Source organism: Balaenoptera ricei, chromosome 2 (genome assembly GCF_028023285.1).
Source record: "Balaenoptera ricei isolate mBalRic1 chromosome 2, mBalRic1.hap2, whole genome shotgun sequence".
NCBI lineage: Eukaryota > Metazoa > Chordata > Mammalia > Artiodactyla > Balaenopteridae > Balaenoptera > Balaenoptera ricei.
In genome coordinates this window covers 152,031,057-152,056,022 of record NC_082640.1, presented here as the reverse complement: position 1 = coordinate 152,056,022, position 24,966 = coordinate 152,031,057, and the positions used below count along the sequence as shown (strand labels likewise).

The 24,966-nt window shown below is 36.3% G+C and overlaps 1 protein-coding gene across 3 annotated transcripts in view; it reads right to left on the bottom strand.

Moving 5' to 3' along the window:
- Nucleotides 1–24,966, bottom strand: part of FUT8 (fucosyltransferase 8) — a 321,610-nt gene that overhangs the window by 256,612 nt on the left and 40,032 nt on the right. For all 3 annotated transcript variants that reach the window (XM_059915753.1, XM_059915752.1, XM_059915751.1), the window contains exon 2: nucleotides 15,126–15,223. The gene's annotated coding sequence lies outside the window, so the exon portion shown is untranslated. The remainder of the gene's footprint in view (nucleotides 1–15,125; nucleotides 15,224–24,966) is intronic.

The window sequence follows — 24,966 nt, the reverse complement described above, 5'->3', positions numbered from 1 at the left end:
ACCTAGGGACACATACAGACTGAAAGTGAGGGGATGGAAAAAGATATTCCATGCAAATGGAAATCAAAAGAAAGCTGGAGTAGCTATACTCATATCAGATAAACTGGACTTTAAAATAAAGAATGTTACAAGAGACAAGGAAGGACACTACGTAATGATCAAAGGATCAATCCAAGAAGAAGATATAACAGTTATAAATATATATGCACCCAACATAGGAGCACCTCAATACATAAGGCAACTGCTAACAGCTATAAAAGAGGAAATTGACAGTAACACAATCATAGTGGGGGACTTTAACACCTCACTTACACCAATGGACAGATCATCCAAAAGGAAAATAAAGAAGGAAACAGAAGCTTTAAATGACACAAGAGACCAGATAGATTTAATTGATATATATAGGACATTCCATCCAAAAACAGCAGATTACACGTTCTTCTCAAGTGTGCACGGAACATTCTCCAGGATAGATCACATCTTGGGTCACAAATCAAGCCTCAGTAAATTTAAGAAAATTGAAATCATATCAAGCATCTTTTCTGACCACAACGCTATGCGATTAGAAATCAATTACAGGGAAAAAAACATAAAAAACACAAACACATGGAGGCTAAACAATACATTACTAAATAACCAAGAGATCACTGAAGAAATCAAAGAGGAAATCAAAAAATACCTAGAGACAAATGACAATGAAAACACGACGACCCAAAACCTATGGGATGCAGCAAAAGCAGTTCTAAGAGGGAAGTTTATAGCTATACAAGCCTACCTAAAGAAACAAGAAAAAGCTCAAGTAAACAATCTAACCCTACACCTAAAGAAACTAGAGAAAGAAGAACAAACAAAACCCAAAGTTAGCAGAAGGAAAGAAATCATAAAGATCAGAGCAGAAATAAATGAAATAGAAACAAAGAAAACAATAGCAAAGATCAATAAAACTAAAAGCTGGTTCTTTGAGAAGATAAACAAAATTGATAAGCCATTAGCCAGACTCATCAAGAAAAAGAGGGAGAGGACTCAAATCAATAAAATCAGAAATGAAAAAGGAGAAGTTACAATAGACACTGCAGAAATACAAAGCATCCTAAGAGACTACTACAAGCAACTTTATGCCAGTAAAATGGACAACCTGGAAGAAATGGACAAATTTTTAGAAAGGTATAACCTTCCAAGACTGAACCAGGAAGAAACAGAAAATATGAACAGACCAATCACAAGTAATGAAATTGAAACTGTGATTAAAAATCTTCCAACAAACAAAAGTCCAGGACCAGATGGCTTCACAGGTGAATTCTATCAAACATTTAGAGAAGAGCTAACACCTATCCTTCTCAAACTCTTCCAAAAAATTGGAGAGGCAGGAACACTCCCAAACTCATTCTATGAGGCCACCATCACCTTGATACCAAAACCAGACAAAGACACTACAAAAAGAGAAAATGACAGACCAATATCACTGATGAATATAGATGCAAAAATCCTCAACAAAATACTAGCAAACAGAATCCAACAACACATTAAAAGGATCAAACACCACGATCAAGTGGGATTTATCCCAGGGATGCAAGGATTCTTCAATATACGCAAATCAATCAATGGGATACACCATATTAACAAACTGAAGAATAAAAACCATATGATCATCTCAATAGATGCAGAAAAAGCTTTCGACAAAATTCAACACCCATTTATGATAAAAACTCTCCAGAAAGTGGGCATAGAGGGAACCTACCTCAACATAATAAAGGCCATATATGACAAACCCACAGCAAACATCATTCTCAATGGTGAAAAACTGAAAGCATTTCCTCTAAGATCAGGAACGAGACAAGGATGTCCACTCTCACCACTATTATTCAACATAGTTCTGGAAGTCCTAGCCACGGCAATCAGAGAAGAAAAAGAAATAAAAGGAATACAAATTGGAAAAGGAGAAGTAAAACTGTCACTGTTTGTGGATGACATGATACTATACATAGAGAATCCTAAAACTGCCACCAGAAAACTGCTAGAGCTAATTAATGAATATGATAAAGTTGCAGGATACAAAATTAATGCACAGAAATCTCTTGCATTCCTATACACTAATGATGAAAAATCTGAAAGAGAAATTATGGAAACACTCCCATTTACCATTGCAACAAAAAGAATAAAATACCTAGGAATAAACCTACCTAGGGAGACAAAAGATCTGTATGCAGAAAACTATAAGACACTGATGAAAGAAATTAAAGATGATACCAACAGATGGAGAGATATACCATGTTCTTGGATTGGAAGAATCAATATTGTGAAAATGATTATACTACCCAAAGCAATCTACAGATTCAATGCAATCCCTATCAAATTACCAATGGCATTTTTTACAGAGCTAGAACAAATCATCTTAAAATTTGTATGGAGACACAAAAGACCCCGAATAGCCAAAGCAGTTTTGAGGCAAAAAAATGGAGCTGGAGGAATCAGACTCCCTGACTTCAGACTATACTACAAAGCTACAGTAATCAAGACAATATGGTACTGGCACAAAAACAGAAACATAGATCAATGGAACAAGATAGAAAGCCCAGAGATTAACCCACGCACCTATGGTCAACTAATCTATGACAAAGGAGGCAAAGATATACAATGGAGAAAAGACAGTCTCTTCAATAAGTGGTGCTGGGAAAACTGGACAGCTACATGTAAAAGAATGAAATTAGAATACTCCCTAACACCATACACAAAAGTAAACTCAAAATGGATTACAGACCTAAATATAAGACTGGACACTATAAAACTCTTAGAGGAAAACATAGGAAGAACACTCTTTGACATAAATCACAGCAAGATCTTTCTTGATCCACCTCCTAGAGTAATGGAAATAAAAACAAAAATAAACAAATGGGACCTAATGAAACTTCAAAGCTTTTGCACAGCAAAGGAAACCATAAACAAGACGAAAAGACAACCCTCAGAATGGGAGAAAATATTTGCAAACGAATCAACGGACAAAGGATTAATCTCCAAAATATATAAACAGCTCATTCAGCTCAATATTAAAGAAACAAACACCCCAATCCAAAAATGGGCAGAAGACCTAAATAGACATTTCTCCAAAGAAGACATACAGACGGCCACGAAGCACATGAAAAGCTGCTCAACATCACTAATTATTAGAGAAATGCAAATCAAAACTACAATGAGATATCACCTCACTCCTGTTAGAATGGGCATCATCAGAAAATCAACAAACAACAAATGCTGGAGAGGGTGTGGAGAAAAGGGAACCCTCTTGCACTGTTGGTGGGAATGTAAATTGATAGAGCCACTATGGAGAACAATATGGAGGTTCCTTAAAAATCTAAAAATAGAATTACCATATGACCCAGCAGTCCCACTACTGGGCATATACCCAGAGAAAACCGTAATTCAAAAAGACACATGCACCCGAATGTTCATTGCAGCACTATTTACAATAGCCAGGTCATGGAAGCAACCTAAATGCCCATCAACAGACGAATGGATAAAGAAGATGTGGTACATATATACAATGGAATATTACTCAGCCATAAAAAGGAACGAAATTGAGTCATTTGTTGAGAAGTGGATGGATCTAGAGACTGTCATACAGAGTGAAGTAAGTCAGAAAGAGAAAAACAAATATCGTATATTAATGCATGTATGTGGAACCTAGAATAATGGTACAGATGAGCCGGTTTGCAGGGCAGAAGTTGAGACACAGATGTAGAGAATGGACATATGGACACCAAGGGGGGAAAACTGCGGTGGGGTGGGGATGGTGGTGTGCTGAATTGGGCGATTGGGATTGACATGTATACACTGATGTGTATAAAATTGATGCCTAATAAGAACCTGCAGTATAAAACAACAAACAAACAAAACAACTAATACTAAACTTTCATTGGGTTATTTGTATGGAAATATGTTAATATAAATGTTTCAGACATGACACGAAATTTCTAAAAATCTTATATTTGTATTTGTATGGAAATATGTTAATATAAATGTTTCAGACATTACATGAAATTTCTAAAAATCTTATATGTTCTGGTATAATGTTATAAGTAATAATCCTAGTTATTACTTTAAAATGTATATCTCAGAAATAACTAATTTTCCTGTCAACTGCATTATTATGAACTTTCATCAAATCTTTAACAGTGGTCATTTTTAAGTCTTTTGTCATTTACAGACAGTTCTGGGTGTACTCTGATGCTTTTGCAAATATGTTCCTATAAAAGGCTTTCATCTGCAAGAAATTCATGGAAAAGACTCTGACAAGTACAGATTTCTGGTAACTGACTGTACTGCTGAACTGAATGAATAAGCATTTTCAGAACTCTAATGAAGAACTGATGAACTCATAAAAGTGCTAACAAAATACCAGGATGATAAAAAAAAATTAATTACATGGGACTGAGTGAACTGATGAGGATGAGTATAATTTTTGTGACTTTGTCTGAATTAAAAAAAAAAAAATCCCACAAGGACTCAGAGGCAAAGAATATACAAATCAATTTTCACTGCAAAGTAAAGGAGCTGTTACAGTGGAGGATTACTGGACTGAATGTCAATATTATGACATAGTATGAGTGTGTTTCATGTTTGGTAATTGCAATCATTGTTGCTTTTGTTGTGGTCATCCATGTACAATGCTTGGTGTCAGTCTATTTATCTCTTGTAAAAATAAAATACAGTGTGTGTCTGTGAAAAAAAAAAAAAAAAGAAAAGATCAAAAAGAAATGTTACAAATCAACAACACTATAACAGAAAAAGAATCTCTTCGGTAATATGACACCAAACCAGATGCAGGAAGCTCAGGGTACATCAAGCAGGATAAATACTAAAATACTTACACCCAGGCATAGCATAATAAAACTACAGAAGAATAGATGAGAAAATCTGAAAACAATCAAGAAAAAAAAACGGAGAGAAGGAAAAATAAACCTACCTAGAGAGGAACAAAATAAGAATTACATTGAACTTCTCTTCAGAAACCATGCAAGCAAAATGAGTAGAGTGAAATACTGAGTGTTAAAAGAAAAAACCACCAACCTAGAATTCTGTATTCAGCAAAATTATCCTTCAAAAGTGAAAAAGAAATACTTTCTCTGACAAACAAAAATTGAGAGAACTGAAAACCTACTGACCTGCCTTGCAAGAAATGTTAAAAGAAGTTCTTCAGACAGAAAGAAAATTACATAGGTCAGAAACATGGATTACATAAAGAAATGACGAGCATAAGAGAAGGAATATATAAAGGTAAAATTAAATCTCTTATTTTTCTTATTCTTAATCTAACAGACAATGTGTTCAAAGCAATATATTTTGTGATCACAGCTTACAGATAAATTAAATGAATGACAGAAATGCTATAAGGCATGTGAGAGAGGAATTGGGAATACTCTGTTATAAGGTACTTGTAGTATCCATGAAGCAGTGCAGTGTTATTTGAAAATGAACTTGGATTAGCTATAAATGTATAATTGCAAACTCTGAGCAACCACTAAAAAAAAAGTTTTTTAAGAAATATGATGATATACTAAGATAGGATAGAAAATGGAACAATATAAAATGCTCAATTAAAATGAAAGAAAGCAGAAACAGACTGGAAGACCAAAATAAAGAAAAAAGAAACCAAAAACCCAAGAACAAGAGCAAGGAATAGAAAACAGTTAAAAATATGGTAAATATTAATTCAAGTATATCAATAATTACTTTAAATGTCAGTGATCTAAATATACCAATTAGAGTGAAGCAAAAGACAAGACCTAACTATAGGCTGTCTGCAAGAAACCCACTTATAAAGGCATAGATATATTAAAGGGAAAGGGATGACGTAAGATACACTATGCTAACACTAATCAAAAGAAAACTAGAGTAGCTATATTAATTTCAGAAAGAGCTGACTTCAAAGCAAGGAAAATTTCCAGCAATAAGGAGGAACAGTATATAATGATAGAGGGTCAATTCTCCAAGAAGATATAACTATCCTTATACACATGCAGCTAACAATAGAACAAAATACTCGAGGTAAAAACTAGTAGGACTGCAAAAAGAAATATATAAATTCACTATTATATTTGGAGATTTCAATACCCCTCTATGAGTAACTGACAGAACCAATAGGCCGAAAATCAGTAAGAATATCATAGAACTGAATAGCACCATCAATTAACTGGATCTAATTGACATCTATAGACTACTTCATCCAACAACAGCAGAATACACATTCTTCTCAAGGTCAAAGGGAACATTCACCAAGACAGACTACATTCTGGACCAGGAAACACATCTTAACAAATTTAAAATAACACATTATATGAACTATGCTCTCAGACCACAATAAAATTAAACTAGAAAATAATAACAGAAGATAGCCAGAAAATCCCCAAATATTTGGAGATTAACAACATACACAAATAATACAAGAGTCAAAGTGCTGAGGAATTTTTAAAAATTTTTTTTAACTAAATAAAAATGAAAACAAAGCATCAACATTTGTGGGATACAGCAAATGCCATACTACATTTTCTGTCTGAGAGAGAAACATATAACACTGGATGCATATATTTAAATAGAAGAAAGCTAAAGTCAATCACCCAAGTTTCTGCCTTAGGAAACTAGAAAAAGAAGAACAAATTAAGTTCAATATAAGCAGCAGAAAAGAAATAATAAAAATCAGAGCAGAAATCGGTGAAATTGGAAACAGGTAAACAGTAGAGAAAATCAACAAAACTAAAAGCTGATTCTTTGAAAAGATCAACAAAATGAATAAACCCCTAGCCAAGCTTCCCAAGGAGAAAAGGAAAAAAGAAGCAAATTACTAATATCAGATATGAAAGAGGGGCCATCACTAGCAATCCTACAAACATTAAAATGATAATAAAGAAATATTATGAATAGCTCTATGCCCACAAATTTGCTAACTTAGAAGAAATGGACCAATTCTTTGAAAGACACAATCTACCAAAGCACACACAGGGAGAAATAGATCATCTGAATAGGCCTGTACTGATCAAAGAAACCAAATAAACAATCATCTTCCTATAGAATACTGTAAGTCGATTATACTTCAAGAAAAAATAAAGAAAAGAAAAAAAAGGAAAAAATGTGTTCAACATGGTTTTTCCTTCCTTCCTTCCTTTTTTTCTATGGAGCTGCAGGAGTAGCTGGGGAGGAGGGGAAGGGATTCCTCTAGGTTCTCAAGCATCTATAAATCAAAAAAATAAACACTACATAGAAAGTGAAGACTGTGAACCATAAAAGAAATCAAGTACATCCATACCCTACATCATGCTCACTTCAGAAAAGGTTATTTCATTTTCTGAACTCAGCTGAGACAGTGCAGCAACACATTCTTCTAACTTTAAATGAATTAACTGACCTGAAGAATGTCTCCCTTCTAAATACAATATTCAAACTGAAAAATAAAATATGTAAGTCAGAGAGATGGGCTAATTCCATGTTTACCTAATATCTTCATTAATGATCTTCACCCAAGTAAACAAAGCATAAATTAAGTCAGAATACATTCACAAGTCAGAATCTATCAGATCAGCACTTAAAGCATTCTATTTCTTTTTTCAATTTTTTCACTCCAACAAAATGAATACCAATATGGTATATAGCAGACACTCAACAATTACAGAACTTTAGAATCTGAGAGCTAGAAAGGCCCTCAGAGATCCATTCCTCTTCTCTTCTTCCAGACCTCCCATTTTACCCATTGAGAAACTAATAGCTGAAAAAGACAGTAACTTTCCCAAGCTAGTTAACAGCAGGACAGAAACTAGAACCAAGGCACCTTGATTTCCACTTTGGTATTCTTTTCACTACACATCATGCTGTTGTCAAGAACTCTGAGGAGCCTGAGATTCCTACATGCAAGCTAAGCAATCGGCCATGACAGTTTCATGGATACTGAGAACCAAAACCATCTAGCCACACACAGATTGAACACTGAGGAACACTGAGGATCAAAACCATATACTCCTTGTACTGCACTGAATACTGTCCCCCCAAAATTTATAAACACTGGAACATGTGAATTTGACCTTATTTGGACATAGGGTGTTTACAGATGTAATCAAGGTAACATGAGGTCATACTGGATTAGGGTGGGCCCTAATCCAATGACTGGCATCCTTATAAAAAGAGGGAAATTTGGACACAGATACAGAGGGAAGATCACCATGTGAAGACGGAAGTAGAGATTAAAGTTATGCTGCCACAAGTCAAGAAACACCAAGGCCTGCTTAAAAATACCAGAAACTAACAGAGAGATGAAAGAATTCTTCCCCTAGAGGCTATTATTTTAAGCCACTAATTGTGTGGTAATTTGTTATAGCATCCCTAGGAAACTCATACACCTACACACACACACATCTTTCTGTGTACATTAGCCTGACTTTACTAGTCCAATGCCTTCATTAGCATACTCTACTATCCAGGAGATTCTTGCAGGGACATAACTTGATTGTTCATTACAGAAGCTTCAGGAAAGACTCATCAACTCTTCAACAGAAAGCATCAACAGTTTTTAAAATCCTTGCATTGCTGTTTTGACCAATTCTACTGTAAATTGTTATATCATGATACTTTTTCAATCTTAATCAAGCCCGATCACCACCACTGCAAACTCAAATTAAATCAAACTTCAAATTCTATAATTTTTACCTTGACTTTGCCCCTCTAAGGCACTACCAAAGTTCTGTCAAGGTGGTGTTCTCCTTTACTGCAGTAAGCAATAAACTCAGCTTTGTTTTATCAGTAGGTTGTGTTAATGATATTTGGTGAGCCAGCATCAGATAATCCTGGCAGAAAATATGACACTCCTGGGTCACAGACAAAGAAAAGTTTACTACTCAAAACAATAGCAGTAGCCAGTGTATCATCTTTTGCATCGGTTCCCAAAGCTCTAATCCCTAAAGGGCAATACAAGGAAAGCCAGGTGATGCCTGCACACACAGTGAGTTACATTACAGGAGAAGAAAGCTGAAGCTTATGAAACACCAATATTTTAAAGGAGTTGCAAGCAAATGTACCCCACCTACTCCCCAGAGGGATTATCTTGACTATCCTGGACAGCAAGGAAATCTGCCCTCTGTCCTTATGGTAATACTATTTCTATCTTCCCAGGCTGTTTGCTATGCAAATTTCCTTGAGAAGATTGCCCTCAACAAAAGCTGCCAATGCCTCTGCTCAGAAAATGTGCTGAAGCACAAGAGACTCATGGCGAATCATCTCCCAATAGGTGTCTCCTCTGTCCTAAGGGGCTAAAGATACTAACTTCAGGATGAAGTTAGTGTAATACAATGAGTAGAAAATGTTCCAGGAAGAAAAAAAAATTAGAGCAAAGAGGTATACTTCCTGTATAACTTAAAACCACTTTGAGTCTCTTAAACATGGCTTTAACTCTCTTAACATGGCTTTACATCAAATATCCAAAAGTAAATAATTATATGTTTGATTCCTATTTTTATTTTAAATTATTCCATTTCTAAAACATAGAATGAGTTTTTGAACTTGTATATTGAACAAGTTTTTTTCTGTTAATTTTCTAGGCTTAGTAGTGCTCAAGAAAAAAAAAAAAAACTGTTTGGTATTTCTGAACTTCACCAATTATACCTGTAAATATGATTATTAAATGAAATCCTCCAGAGCCGAATATAATTCACATTTTAGGGTCCTTAGATTTTAAACAAGAAATCTAAGGTCCATATCTATCTAAAGTTTGTAAAAATTTGGGTCTTATTTAAATATTATACATTTTAAATTAAGCCAAATAAAAATTTTTGAGGCTCTTGAAAATAAAAAATAATTTCTTAGATTTTTCTAGCTATATATTCAGTATTAGCATATTTTTTGCATCTGTTTGAAAATTAAGATCATATCTCATACCATTTCAATAGTAACCTGTTTTAACTTAAAATCAATTGAAAGGGCTTCCCTGGTGGCGCAGTGGTTGAGAATCTGCCTGCCAATGCAGGGCACACGGGTTCGAGCCCTGGTCTAGGAAGATCCCACGTGCCGCGGAGCGGCTGGGCCCGTGAGCCACAATTGCTGAGCCTGCGCGTCTGGAGCCTGTGCTCCGCAACAAGAGAGGCCGCAATAATAAGAAGCCCGCGCACCGCGATTAAGAGTGGCCCCCGCTTGCCACAACTAGAGAAAGCCCTCGCACAGAAACGAAGACCCAACACAGCCATAAATAAATAAATAAATAAAAATACTTAAAAAAAAAAAAAAAAGACTTATGCACTGAAACACATAATCTATAAAAAAAAAAAAAATCAATTGAAAAAGAAATTAAAACTGAGTCTTGTAAATCAACAATTTTAAATTGAGCAATTTAACTTTATTCCAACCCTAAGATCAAGCAATGATCCCATGAGGAAGAGAGGCAGGATGATGAGTAAAATGAGCACTACATAACATGTCTCCAGCTATCTGTGTGACTAAAAGCATATCACCTCACCTCTCTAGGTCTCCATTTTCCTATTTACAAAAGAACAAAAGGCATTAGACTAAATGTTCAAGGTCAATTTTGCTTAAGAGTTCTATAAGGAGTACAGCTCTCACAGTTCTGATTCTATTTTCTCATGATTTCAGAAAACTGACTTCCTACTTCTTGCCCTGACAATCTTGAAGAATCCATGGATGAAATGTGCTCTAGTGAACTCAAAGTAGCCCACTAATGGGTGGGACTAAGTCATTCATTGCTGTAGGAATATTTACTTCAGAAAGCACCAAAATCTAAAATGATCCTCGCCATCAAGAAGTTCAATCTTCTATTTGAGAACTCAGAAGTATGTATGTACATGAAATTCTAATAAACTTTAGGAAATATATGATATTTGTCTCAAAAATTTATGCCATGCTCTTTGGCAAAAGGAATCTGTATTGCCAGATGCTAGTTATTCATCCCTTTTCTAATATTTGGCCTTCAGTAATATTTTTGATGTTGTATGATAAAGTTATGCCAATTGACTTTTCACACCCAACCTTTGTCCTCTTTACGTACATTTTTAAAATTCTTATAAATACTTGTCTTTTCTAAACAGGTGACTCTCGGAGCTACCTGTATTGTGAGGGTTAACTATATAAAAACCTGTAGATTTCTGATCTAACTGTATACTCAAGAAAGCTACCTGATTTTTCAATAATCAGGAAACACCATAAGTTTCAATATATCCCTGTCTAATAATTTTGCATCACCTCTCTTTCTTTACTCAAAATGAACATAAATTTTAGGTATCTTCCCCTACCCTCAAGATCTGTTAAATTTTTTCTACTTACTTTTAATGACATTTTTAAAAAGAAATGCAACCCCAACCCAAAAAGGCAACAAATCATCATGGTCTCTTAATAACAACAACAAAAAGTAACATTCTTTTAATAAAGAATATACAATCAGGGCTTCCCTGGTGGCGCAGTGGTTAAGAATACGCCTGTCAATGCAGGGGACATGGGTTCAAGCCCTGGTCTGGGAAGATCCCAAACGCCACAGAGCAACTAAGCCCGTGAGCCACAACTACTGAAGGCCGCGTGCTCTAGGGCCCACGTGCTGCAACTACTGGGCCCACGTGCCACAACCACTGAGCCCACATGTCACAACTACTGAAGCCCACATGCCTAGAGCCTGTGCTCTGCAACAAGAAAAGCCACCGCAATGAGAAGCCTGCACACGGCAACAAAGAGTAGCCCTCACTTGCCGCAACTAGAGAAAGCCCACGCATAGCAATGAAGACCCAACGCACCCAAAAATAAATAAAATTAAATTTTAAAAAAATTTAAAAAAAAAGAATATATAATCACATTTTTATTTTAAAATTTATGGCTCCATAGTAAACAGTGGAACTTATTCCTGAATTGTAAGGAGAGTATAACATACAAAAATTAATGTATTGGGTTGGCCAGAAAGTTCATTCAAGTTTAAGTAAAAATAAAAGAAACATTTTTCATTTTCACCAAGAACTTTATTGAACAACATATTCATTAACCAAGCGAACTCTGGCCAACCCAATAATATGCCACATCAACAAAATAAAGGAAAAACTCACACGATCATCTTGATGCATAAAAAGCTTTTGACAAAATACAACATCCTTTCATGATAAAAACACTCAACTAAATAGGAATAGAAGGAAACCACCTTAAAATAATAAAAGCCATGTATGAAAAACCCACAGCAAACATCATACTCAATGGTCAAAGACTGAAAGCTCTTCCTCTAAGATCAGGAACAAGGTAAGGATGCCCACTTTCACCACTTCTATTCGATATAGTACTGAAAGCTCTAGCCAGAGCAATTAGGTAAAAAAAAAGAATACAAGGCATTCAAACTGAAAAGGACAAAGTAAAATTATCTCTGTTTGCAGATAATCTGATCTTATATGTAGAAAACCCTAAAGACTCCACCAAAAACAGCTGTTAGAACTGATAAATGAATTCAGTAAAGTAGAAGGATACAAAGCCAAAGACAAAACTCAGTTGCATTTCTATACACAATGAACAATCTGAAAAGGAAATTACAAGAATAATTCTATCTACAGTAGCATAAAAAAGAATAAAATACTTAGGAAATAACTTAACCAAGGAGGTGAGAGATTTGTACAATGAAAACTACAAAATATTGCTGAAGGAAATTAAAGAAGACATAAATAAATGGAAACACATCTATGGTCATATACTGAAAGACTTAATATTGCTAAAATGTCAATACTACCCAGAGCAATCTACAGATTCAATGCAATGCTTATATCGAAATCCCAGTGACTTTTGTACAAATAGAGAAAAACCTATCCTAAAATTCACATGGAAATCTCAAGGGACCCTGAATAGCCAAGACAATCTTGAAAAAGAACAGAAAAACTGGAGGATTCACACTTCCTGATTTCCAAATTTTACTACAAAGCTATAGAAAACAAAATAGTGTGGCAATGGCATAAAGACAAAAACAGAGAGCTTAGAAGTAAACTCTCATACATATGGTCAAATGATTTTTGATAAGGGTGTTAAGACCATTCAATGAGAAAAAAGAACAGTCTTTTGAACAAATGGTGCTGGGAAAACCGGATATCCACATACCTAATATCATATACAAAAATTAACTCAAAATGGATAAGTACCTAAATGTAAGACCTAAAACAATAAAACTCTTAGAAGAAACAAAAGGGCAAAAGCATCATGGCACTGAATTTAGCAATAATTTCTTGGATGGGGGACACCAAAGACACATAAAAAAAGTGAAAAACAAATTTGATTTCATGAAAATTAAAAATTTGGGGCATCATAAGATACTACCCACAGAGTAAAAAGGCAACTCACAGAATAGGAGAAAATACTTGCAAGTCATATATCTGATAAGAGATTATTAACCAGAATATGTAAGAACTCCTAAAAATCAACACAACAGCAAAAAACCAGCACGACTCAAAACTGGAAAAAGGACTTGAAAAGACATTTCTCCAAAGAAGATATATAAATTACCAATATGAAATGCCATGAAAAGATGCTCAATGTCACCAATCATTAGGGAAATGCAAATGAAAACTATAGTGTGATACCACCTATTAAGATGGCTACTTTAAAAAATAAATAATAGAGAGATAAATAAATAAACAAACAAACAGAAAATAATAAGCACTGGCAAGGATGTGGAGAAGTTGGAACCCCTGTGTATTACTAGTGGAAATGTAAAATAGTACAGCTCCTGTGGAAAACAGTATGGTGGTTTCTCAAAAAATTAAAAACAGAATTATCATATGATGCAGCAATTTCACTTCTGAGTATATACACAAAAAGAAATGAAAGCAGGGTCTTGAAGAGATCTTTGTACACTCATGTTCACAGTCGCATTATTCACAGTAGCTAAAACATGGAAGCAACTCAGCTATCCGTCAACTGATGAGTGGATAAAAAAATGTGGTATATACATATAATGAAATATCATTTAACCTTAAAAAGGAAAGAAATTCTGCAATATGCTACAAACGGGTGAACCTTGAGCACATTATGCTAAGTGAAATAAGTCAGTCACAAAAAGACAAATACTATATAATTCCACTCATATAAAGTACTTAGAGTAGTCAAAACAATAAAGTATCATGGTGGTTGCCAGGGGTTAGGGGGAGCAGAGAATGGAGAGTTACTATTTAATGGGTATAGAGTTTCAGTTTTACAAGATGAAAAGTTATGGGGATGGATGGTGGTGATGGCTGTACAACAATGTGAATGTATTTAACACCACTGAACTGTACATTTAAAAATGGTTAAGAAGGTACATTTTACGTGCATTTTATCAAAGGGAAAAAAAAAGAAAAAATAGTATGACTGCAATAATCACCAAAAACTAGAAACTCCCCAATGTCCATCAGACGGTGAATGGATAAACTAACAGCAGTATATCCATACAATAGAACACTACTCAGCAATAAAAAAGAATGAACTACTGGTACACACAACAAGGGTGAATCCAAATGCATTATGCTAAGTGAAAGAAGCCAGATTTTAAAAGCTACACACTAAATGATTTCACTTAAATGATATACTGGGAAAAGTAAACAACAAGGACAAAAAACAGATCTGTGATTGCTAGGGATTGAGGTGGAGAGAGAGGTTAAATACAAAAAGGCAACATGAGTGAATCTAAAAGATTATGGTAAAGAATATACATTTGTCAAAACTCACAGACTGAACAAAAAAACAAATAAAAATTTGAGTGTATAAATGAAATACGAACAAGAACGAAACTTTTAAAAGCTACTAAAAATTTCAAAAAATTTTAAGATGAGTTGTTTATTTCAGCACCAAATATACCACACAACGATGCCAAAAGTACAGTGTACCATATTCAGCCACAACTTGTTTTATCTAGCCCTTACTTTAAAGTAAAAAACTATCAAATAGGAAATAAAATATTTTTCCATTTTATACACTGCAGATTGTACATAGTAGGTAGCATAGTAGGTACATAATTCAATAGAGTTTAGATTGACTTGGCCCTTCTACTTCACTGGTACATACATATGTAGCTTTAAATACAAAATTATCCATTTCTCAAAATATTAACATATAATTGGAACAAAGAAGTACTGCCCACAAAATCTACTAACCTGAATTTGATCAGCTAATCAATGAAGGCAATAGAGCCCTTTATTGTGAATGGAAACACCATCAGGGTCATGGGTGCTCTCTTAGCAAAAGCAGCAACCTAGAACAAATAAACAAACAAACAAAATATATATATATATACATGAACTTCAGCCCCACTCAAACTTCAGTTACCATTATTAATACTTTTTTTTAAAGTCCCTTTTTTTTCCCCTTATGTAGCCAGTCATAACATGTAAAAATTTTACATATTCACTTATTCTGAGAGCTGTGCCTTTCAAATCCCAATAAGGAACAGGTTTTCATTTTGAAAATTATATTCAAACACAGTAACACTCAGTGTCTTAATTTGCTTCATAGTTCATCTTAAAATAAGTCAGCACCTATAAAACTTGCCTTGTGAACACAATGTTCTTTAATTTTGTCTACTTCTTAATATACAGGTCAATCAGAAACATCTCTCTTTTCGGACCAATGCTCAAAATTTTCTACATCCACACACCTCAATTACCTCTACAACCTAATTTCTGACTATATTCTATACAAACTTCCATTCGAGCCAATTTAATTTGCTTGCTTTCCACAGAACAATTTTGTCATTCTCAGCTGTCACCCTGTAACACACCATTCCTTCCTTTTAGAAGATGGACTTTTTCTCCCTTATCCTCTTTGTCAATCAATGGACATCCATCAACTTTCTCAAAATCCAGCCCCCATTCCTCCCAGAGAGATGATATAATCATTCTGTACTCCATCAATCTCTGCAAGAATATTTTGCTGCCTTTTATATGTCATCTCATGTAGTATTCTGATTAGCAACACTATCTCCTACTTCTTTTGTCACTGCTTTTCCATCATCTAGTACCATGTTTGACATATAGAAAGTAATCACTATGACCAACAAGTGAAATGGTCTTAATGAAGGTTCACACATCATATGTTCACTGAGTATGTACATGTGTGCAACTCACCAAGTAGAAAAACTCAAAAATGACATAAAAACACAATACACTCTATAGAAACATGTGTTTCTGCCAGTTAATTTACTGTTGTTACAACATGAAATTATTCTCAGATTGACATTATTATTAATTGTGAGAAGCAGTCTTTCTCCAATGACATCAAAGCCTACTGAAACCAATTTCTGGTGATTAGAAGTAATATAAAAGTATCATCACCAGCTCCATCTCCTCAGAAGTAATCCAACTATTTTCATTTTAAATTCCAAGAGTCAAAAATTAATCCTGAGACAGAAGAGTCTATAAAAACATTTAATAAGTAATTCCAAACCAAAAATAAGCACATTTGTATATTGACTTACTATTTGGGAGGGCGCCTGCCGGACACTGGTGGGGGACCCCGATACCCAAGGAGACGGGAAGAACCCACAAGTGAACCAGTAGGACCTGGGGGGACTGAGGGGGGAGGAGAAATGGAGGCCCACAGGACCAGCACCCCTGAGGGGTGGCTAAGATGGGGGAAGGGTTCCCACACCTGGAGGGACCCTTGGGGGCTCCAATCAGGGGGGAGCAGGCACAGCGTTTCCCCTTCCCAATCAGCTGGGAAAGTCTGCCCGGCTCTGAGGGCCCTATACCCTCAGAGGTCCCCTCTGGGCCGGGTTGGTCCTGGGGGCGAAGGAGGGAGAGAACAGGAGAGGCAGGTGGGAGGGCCCCTCCAGGACCAGAGGAGCAAAGGAAAGGAGTGGAGGGTGTTTGCCCCACCCACTCAGGCTCAGGGAGCCTGCTGGGCAGTCCCCCACCTTCCAAAGCAACCTCCAGGCAGCGTGGGCCCTGGGGGCATAGGAGGAGGGCAGGGAGATCAGGAGAGGCAGGTGGGAGGGGACCTCCAGGACGAGAGAAGCAGAAGAGGAGTGGAGGGCGTTTGCCAGGAAGCCTGCTAAGGTGGGGTCGCCCACCCTCTGAAACCAGAAGAGGTGTGAGGCACGCCTGGGCCTCTTCTACTCTGTTGAGCCTAAGCCCCACCCCCCACACCCCCCAGGGCGTTTTCCAGCCCTGTGGGTCCTAAGCATTGGCCCCACCCACTGCCCAAACCTCACCCCTGCTTAGGTCCCACCCTCCACAGCCAAGTCCTTTTCCAACTATTTTTTCCTCCTCTTCTTTTTTACTATGTGGTTCTGTTTTACCTTCTGATTGTTGTTTCATCTATATTTTTATTTTTATATTTTTTCTAACATATCTGTTAGTTCCCTAGTCTAACTTTATTGTTTACATTGTTATTGTTCTCCCTTTTTTTTTTTTTTTGGCCACCCCACGCGGCTTGCAGGATCTTGGTTCACAAACTGGGGATTGGGCTGAAACTCCTGCAGTGGGAGCTCAGAGTCCAAACCACTGGACTAACAGAGAACCTCAGACCCCAGGGAATATTCATCAGAATGAGGTCTCCCAGAGGTCCTCATCTCAGCACCAAGACCCAACTCTACCCAACAGCCTAGAAACTCCAGTGTTGGAAGCCTCAGGCCAAACAACCAGTAAGACAGGAACACAATCCCACTCATAAAAAAAAAGGAAAATAAACGAGACAGCAAAATAATATGTCACAGATGAAGGAGCAAGATAAAAACCTACAAGACCAAATAAATAAAGAGGAAATAGGCAACCTACCTGAAAAATAATTCAGAGTAATGATAGTAAAGATGATCCAGAATCTCAGAAATAGAATGGAGGCACAAATTGAGAAAATACAAGAAATGTTTAAAAGAGATCTAGAAGAACTAAAGAAGAACACAGATGAATGACACAATAACTGAAATGAAGGGATCAATAACAGAATAACTGAGGCAGAACAACAAATAAGTGAGCTGGAAGACAAAATGGTGGAAATACCTGCCGAGGAGCAGAATAAAAAAAAAGGATGAAAAGAATTGAAGACAACCTCAGAGACCTCTGGGACAACTCTAAACACACCAATATTCGAATTATAGGGGGTCCTAGAAGAAGAAGAGAAAAAGAAAGGGTCTGAGAAAATATTTGAAGAGATTATAGTGGAAAACTTCCCTAACATGGGAAAGGAAATAGCCACCCAAGACCAGGAAGCACAGAGAGCCCCATAAAGGATAAACCCTAGAAGAAACACACCAAGACACATATTAATCAAACTAACAAAAATTAAGTTCAAAGAAAAAATATTAAAAGCAGCAAAGAAAAAATAAAAAACAACATACAAAGGAATCCCCATAAAGTTACGAGCTGATTTTTCAGCAGAAACTCTGCAGGCCAGAAGGGAGTGAGAGAATATACTTAAAGTGATGAAGAGAAAAACCTACAACCAAGATTACTCTACCCAGCAAGGATCTCATTCAGATTCCACTGAGAAACCAAAAGCATTTCAGACAAGCAAAAGCTAAGAGAATTCAGCACCACCAAACCAGCTCTACAACAAATACTAAAGGAACTTCTCTAAGTGGGAAACACAAGAGAAGAAAAGGACCTACAAAAACAAACCCAAAACAACTGAGAAATCGTAATAGGAACATACATATGGATAATTACCTTAAATGTGAATGGATTAAATGTGCCAACCAAAAGACACAGACTGGCTGAATGGATACAAAACCAAGACCTGTATATATGCTGTCTACAAGAGACCCACTTCAGATGTAGGGACACATACAGAGTGAAAGTGAGGGGATGGAAAAAGATATTCCATGCAAATGGAAATCAAAAGAAAGCTGGAGTAGCAATACTCATATCAGATAAAGTAGACTTTTAAAATAAAGAATGTTACAAGAGACAAGGAAGGACACTACATAATGATCAAGGGATCAATCCAAGAGGAATATATAACAATTATAAATATATATGCACCCAACATAGTAGTACCTCAATACATAAAGCAAATGCTAACAGCCATAAAAGAGAAAATCGACAGTAACACAATAATAGTGGGGGACTTTTAACACTTCACTTACACCAATGGACAGATCATCCAGAAAGAAAATTAATAAAGAAACGCAAGCTTTAAATGACACAACAGACCAAATAGATTTAATTGATGTTTATAGGACATTGCATCCGAAAACAGCAGATTACACTTTCTTCTCAAGTGCACACACAACATTCTCCAGGATAGACCATATCTTCGGTCACAAATCAAGCCTTGATAAAGTTAAGAAAACTGAAATCATATCAAGCATCTTTACTGACCAAACTGTGAGACTGGAAATTATTTGCAGGAAAAAGAACATGAAAAACACAAACACATGGAGGCTAAACAATATGCTACTAAATAACCAAGAGATCACTGAAGAAATCAAAGAGGAAATCAAAAAATACCTAGAGACAAATGACAATGAAAACACGATGATCCAAAACCAGCAAATACAGCAAAAGCAGTTCTAAGAGGGAAGTTTACAGCATTCAATCTCACCTCAAGAAACAAGAAAAACCTCAAATAAACAATCTAACCCTACACCTAAAGCAAGCAGAGAAAGAAGAACAAAGAAAACCCAAAGTCAGTAGAAGGAAAAAAATAACAAATATCAAAGCAGAAATAAATGAAATAGAAACGAAGAGAACAGTAGCAAAGATCAATAAAACTAAAAGCTAATTCTTTGAGAAGATAAACAAAATTGATAAACCCTCAGCCAGACTCATCAAGAAAATAAGCGAGAGGATACAAATCAATAAAATTAGAAATGCAAAAGGAGAAATCACAAGTGACACTGCAGAAATACAAAGGATTATAAGAGACTACTACAAACAACTATATGCCAATAAAATGGACAACCACGAAGAAATGGACAAATCCTTGGAAAGGTACAGTTTTCCAAGACTGAACCAGGAAGAATTAGAAAATATAAACAGACCTATCACAAGTAATGAAATTGAAACTGTAATTAAAAATCTTCCAACAAACAAAAGTCCAGGACCAAATGGCTTCACAGGCAAATTCTATCAAACATTTAGAGAAGAGCTAACACTTATCCTTCATCAAACTCATCCAAAAAAGTGCTGAAGGAGGAACACTCCAAAATTTGTTCTACGAAGCCGCCATCACCCTGATACCAAAACCAGAAAAAGATATCACAAAAAAATTATAGACCAATATCACTGATGCAAAAATCCTCAACAAAATACTAGCAAATACAATCCAACAACATATTAAAAGGATCATACACCATGATCAAGTGGGATTTATCTCAGGAATGCAAGGATTCTTCATATATGCCAATCACAATGTGAAATACCACATTAACAAATTAAGGAATAAAAACAATATGATCATCTCAATAGATGTAGAAAAAGCTTTTGACAAAATTCAACACCTATTTATGATAAAAACTCTATAGAAAATGGGCATAGAGGGAAACTACCTCAACATGATACAGGCCATATATGACAAACTCACAGCCAACATCGCTCTCCATGGTGAAAAACTGAAAGCATTTCCTCTAAGATCAGGAACAAGACAAGGATGTCCACTCTCGCCACTATTATTCAACATAGTTTTGGAAGTCCTAGCCGCGGAAATCAGAAGAAAAAGAAATAAAAGGAGTACAAATTGGAAAAGAAGAAGTAAAACTGTCACTGTTCGCAAATAACATGATACTATACATAGAAAATCCTAAAGATGCCACCAGAAAACTACTAGAACTAATCAATGAATTTGGTAAGTTGCAGGATACAAAATTAATGCACAGAAATCTCTGGCATTCCTATACACTAACAACGAAAAATCAGAAAGAGAAATTAAGGAAACAATCCCATTTACCATTGCAACAAAAAGAATAAAATACCTAGGAATAAACCTACCTAAGGAGGTGAAAGACTTGTACTCAGAATAAAACACTGATGAAAGAAATCAAAGATGACATAAACAGATGGAGAAATATACCATGTTCTTGGATTGGAAGAATCAATATTGTGAAAATGACTATACTACCCAAAGCAATCTACAGGTTCAATGCAATCCCTATCAAACTACCAATGGCATTCTTCACAAAACTACAACAAAAAATTTTACAATTCATATGGAAACACAAAAGACCCCAAATAGCCAAAGCATCCTTGAGAAAGGAAAACGGAGCTGGAGGAATCAGATTCCCTGACTTCAGACTATACTACAAAGCTACAGTCATCAAGACAGTATGGTACTGGCACAAAAACAGAAATATAGATCAATGGTACAGGATAGAAAGCCCAGAGATAAACCCACGCACATATGGTCACCTAATTTACGACAAAGGAGGCAAGAACATACAATAGAGAAAAAACTGTCTCTTCAGTAAGTGGTGCTGGGAAAACTAGACAGCTACATGTAAAAGAATGAAATTAGAACGCTCCCTAACATCATACACAAAAATAAACTCAAAGGGACTTCCCTGGTGGTGCAGTGGCTAAGAATCCGCCTGCCAATGCAGGGGACACAGGTTCAAGCCCTGGTCAGGGAAGATCCCACATGCCAAGGAGCAACTAAGCCCGTGCGCACAACTACTGAGCCTGCACTCTAGAGCCTGCGAGCCACAACTACTGAAGCCCGCGCACCTAGAGCCCATGCTCTGCAACAAGAGAAGCCACTGCAATGAGAAGCCTGCCTGCCGCAACGAAGAGTAGCCCCCGTTCACTGCAACTAGAGAAAGCCCGTGCGCAAGGATGAAGACCCAACACAGCCAAAAATAAATTTAAAAAATAAATAAATTTAAAAAAAAAAAAAGAACTCAAAATGGATTAAAGACCTAAATGTAAGACCAGACACTATAAAACTCTCAGAGAAAAACACTCTTTGACCTAAACCACAGCGATATCTTTTTTGACCCACCTCCTAGAGTAATGGAAATAAAAACAAAATTAAACAAATGGGACCTAATGAAACTTAAAAGCTTTTGCACAGCAAAGGAAACCATAAACAAGATGAAAAGACAACCCTCAGAAGGGGAGAAAATATTTGCAAATGAAGCAATTTACAAAGGATTAATCTCCAAAATATACAAGCAGCTCATGCAGCTCAATATCAAAAAAACAAACAACCTAATCCAAAAATGGGCAGAAGACCTAAATAGACATTTCTCCAAAGAAGATATACAGATTGCCAACAAACACATGAAAGGATGCTTAACATCACTAATCATTAGAGAAATGCAAATCAAAACTACAATGAGGTATCACCTCACACCAGGCAGAATGGCCATCATCAAAAAATCTACAAACAATAAATGCTGGAGAGGGTGTGGAGAAAAGGGAACACTCTTGCACTGTTGGTGGGAATGTAAACTGATACAGCCACTATGGAGAGCAGTATAGAGGTTCCTTACAAAACTAAAAACAGAACTACCATATGACCCAGTAATCCCACTACTGAGCATATACCCTGAGAAAAACGTGATTCAAAAAGAGTCATGTACCACAATGTTCACTGCAGCTCTATTTACAATAGCTAGGACATGAAAGCAACCTAAGTGTCCATTGACAGATGATGGATAAAGGAGGTGTGGCACATATATACAATGGAATATTACTCAGCCATAAAAAGAAACAAAATTGAGTTACTTATAGTGAGGTGGATGGATCTAGAGACTGTCATACAGAGTGAAGTAAGTCAGAAAGAGAAAAACAAATACCATATGCTAACACATATATATGGAATCTAAAAAAAAAAAAAAATGGTTCTTAAGAACCTAGGGGCAGGACAGGAATAAAGACACAGACGTAGAGAACAGACTTAAGGACACGGGGAGGAGGAAGGGTAAGCTGGGACGAAGTGAGAGAGTGGCATGGACATATATACACTACCGAATGTAAAATAGATAGCTAGTGGGAAGCAGCCGCATAGCACAGGGAGATCAGCTCGGTGCTTTGTGACCACCTAGAGGGGTGGGATAGGGAGGGTGGGAGGGAGAGAGATGCAAGAGGGAGGCGATATGGGGATATATATACGTATAGCTGATTCACTTTGTTATACAGCAGCAACTAACACAACACTGTAAAGCAATTATACTCCAATAAAGATGTTAAAAAAAACAAAAAAAAAAGAAAATAATAAGACTGGTTACCAACAAGGGGTGTGTATTAGTTTACTGTGGCTGCTGTAACAAATTACCACCAACCTGGTGGCTTAAAACAACATAAATCTATTCTCTCACAGCTCTGAAGGTCAGAAGTATGAAATCAGTTTCGCTGAGCTGAAATTAAGGTGTGATAGGGCCTCACTCCCTTAGGAGGCTCTAAGAAGGAATTTGTTCCTTGTCTCATATAACATCTGGTGGCTGCCACCATTCCTTGGCTTGTGGTTACAACACTCCAATCTCTGCCTCTATGATCACATTGCCTTCTCCTCTCCTATGTCAAGTCTCCTTCTGCTTCCCTCATAAGAATATCTGTGATTGCGTTTAGAGCCCACCCAGGATAAACTATCTTGAGTCTTAGTTTAATCACATCTGGAAAGATGCTGTTTTCAAATTAACAAATTTCAGAGATTAGCACTTGCATGCCGTCCATGGGGCCACTTTTCAGCCTATCGGGAGTATATGAAAATGGAGTGGAAGAGATGGGCAAATGACACTTTCGAATATACCTTTCTGACTCCTGTTATGAGCTCCTATAGTTCTGAACCATATCAATGTTTCACATCCTCAAAAAATAAATAAAATCAACAAGGATAGAGGAGGGCTAACCCCTAAAGCAGTATATAGACAGAAAGAACTAGACCTGAAAGTATTTCAAATAATTAACATATCCACACTGAAAGGGGGGTAGGGCCACTAGGAAGAACTAACTGAAGTAACTTTTGAACACTGTATTTTGTCTATATACGCTCAAGCTGAAAACAAAAAGAACACTAGTTAATTTTTACCACTGGTGTGGGCTAGCGATTTTGAGACTATCTTCTATGCATACTAGGATTGACTAAATAAGTAAATGTATTATAAATAATCAGAGCCAGGTGTATCACCATCAGCAGAGGGAATTAGAAATACTGAAAATGTCAGATTAGAATGAATCCTGTGGTGCTGGATTGAAATTGGAGGTATCAACTTGAACTAAATATGTAGATATACACACACAGAAATAAGAGAGAGATATGAACGTGTGTGTGTGTCTCCTAACTCTATCAATTGAGAGGGCTTAGAAGCAATGACACCCCACTAACAATGGGCAAGACAACTAGCACCCAGACCTTTTATCTAAATACTATTCTCTACTAAAAGGAATTGAGACTTCTTGGAAAAACAGCTCATTCCACTTCAGGGGCTGGAATAGTACAAGATGGACCCAGAACATCTTGTGCCAGAAACTAAGGAAATGTTCAAAGAATGATGGAAACTTGTCTTAAGAAGACAGGAGTCAGTTTGAAGGGACCAGATCTGGGACAATCTGAGAATCAAAATAAGTGACAGTAATTTGATAGTACTAAGTAAAATAAGAATCCATGTGTATGTACATGTTAGAATGTCAGCTAATTAAAGGAGAAATTCACCATTTGGCAACTACCGTATTAATAATATTGGTTCAATCAAAACTCCTCAAAGGGATGCAAAAGTAGTTAATGAAATTCTGATGAGGAACAGGATATTCACGTAGTCTCAAGTATTTCCTCATAATATACTTATTAATTACAAAGGAAAAACACAGCATCTTTATAGCGAAAAGAACTGGCAGGTGATCAAAGCCGACACCACTAATAATGGGACAAATCAACATCATGTGGCTCCAGATAAAACAACCTGAGAGGGACACAACATCAGTACTAAGTAGCCCTGCAAAAAATGCATAATCAGATTCTACTAAGATGAAACATTAGACAAACCCAAACTGAGGGACACTCTACAAAATAACTGGCCTATGCAATTTTAAAAACTCAGTGTCATAAAAGACAGAAACTTTCCCA